General features: G+C 38.3%; 1 long non-coding RNA gene across 1 annotated transcript in view; it reads right to left on the bottom strand.

Moving 5' to 3' along the window:
• The window catches only part of LOC107737831 (uncharacterized), a 2,545-nt gene extending 1,743 nt beyond the window's left edge, over positions 1-802 (bottom strand). Inside the window, exon 1 of the long non-coding RNA XR_001639825.1 lies at positions 272-802. This is a non-coding gene — a long non-coding RNA (uncharacterized LOC107737831). The remainder of the gene's footprint in view (positions 1-271) is intronic.
• Between the last annotated feature and the right edge of the window lie 80 nt (positions 803-882).

Below are 882 nucleotides of genomic sequence, written 5' to 3'. Positions count from 1 at the left end.
ACATAGTATATATATATATATAATTTATTCTGACATGAAGGACTTAATAGAAATAGTTCATTGGGCATCATTTGCAATAAATAAACTAGTCATAAACACAGTCTTGCATAAGTAGTTTAACAATATACATTAAAATGAAAACTTGGACAAACAGGCTGGTTAAAATCTACCGTTCTTCTGTACAGCTTTACATCTATGCAGGAAAACAGGCTGTGCGTTGAAGCAGTGAGAGGGAAAAACAGGTACGAAGTTAGAGGAATAATGGCTATACCTGGCACTAGGTTTCAATATTTTGGCACTGTCAGAGCTCATGGCAACAGCTCTCCACACAGCAGTTTTGGCCATCTCATCAGATATGTTAACCACAGAGGGATCAGTGCTGCAGAAAAGACACATCAGAGCACTTACAGCTGGTCGCCCACACTTTAACACACTCATTTCACTTCCTGTTCACCAGCACTGTGCTTGATAGCCATTTGATTAATAAAGCAAGGAAATCACATCAGAAGAGCCAAGGACAACCCTTCCCAGCGCAGACCCTGTGTGTTATATCAGAAGTGAGCATTTAATGTTGTTGTGATGATGTTCACGAGCAATATGTCATGTTAGCAATCAAAGCACCTTTGATTGAGACAAAGGTCTACTTGCTCCCTTGCTGAAAGCTAAACATCAACCTTATGGAATTGTTTTTCTTCTATAAGACCCCTCTAGATAAGATAAAGTAACTATGAAATGAACTCTAAGCAGATCTGAGACAAAATGGACCAAACTTCCCAAACAAGAACAACAACAAAATCAATCCTTGGACTCTCAAAGCAAAATTATATTCACAGTGCAACCTATAACCAGTGTTGGGCAAGTTACTTCCAAAATGTAATACAT

This window comes from Sinocyclocheilus rhinocerous, unplaced genomic scaffold (genome assembly GCF_001515625.1).
Source record: "Sinocyclocheilus rhinocerous isolate Xijiao unplaced genomic scaffold, SAMN03320098_v1.1 scaffold1876, whole genome shotgun sequence".
NCBI lineage: Eukaryota > Metazoa > Chordata > Actinopteri > Cypriniformes > Cyprinidae > Sinocyclocheilus > Sinocyclocheilus rhinocerous.
Note: the sequence above shows the minus strand (reverse complement) of the source record. Positions and strands in the feature narration are given on the sequence as shown.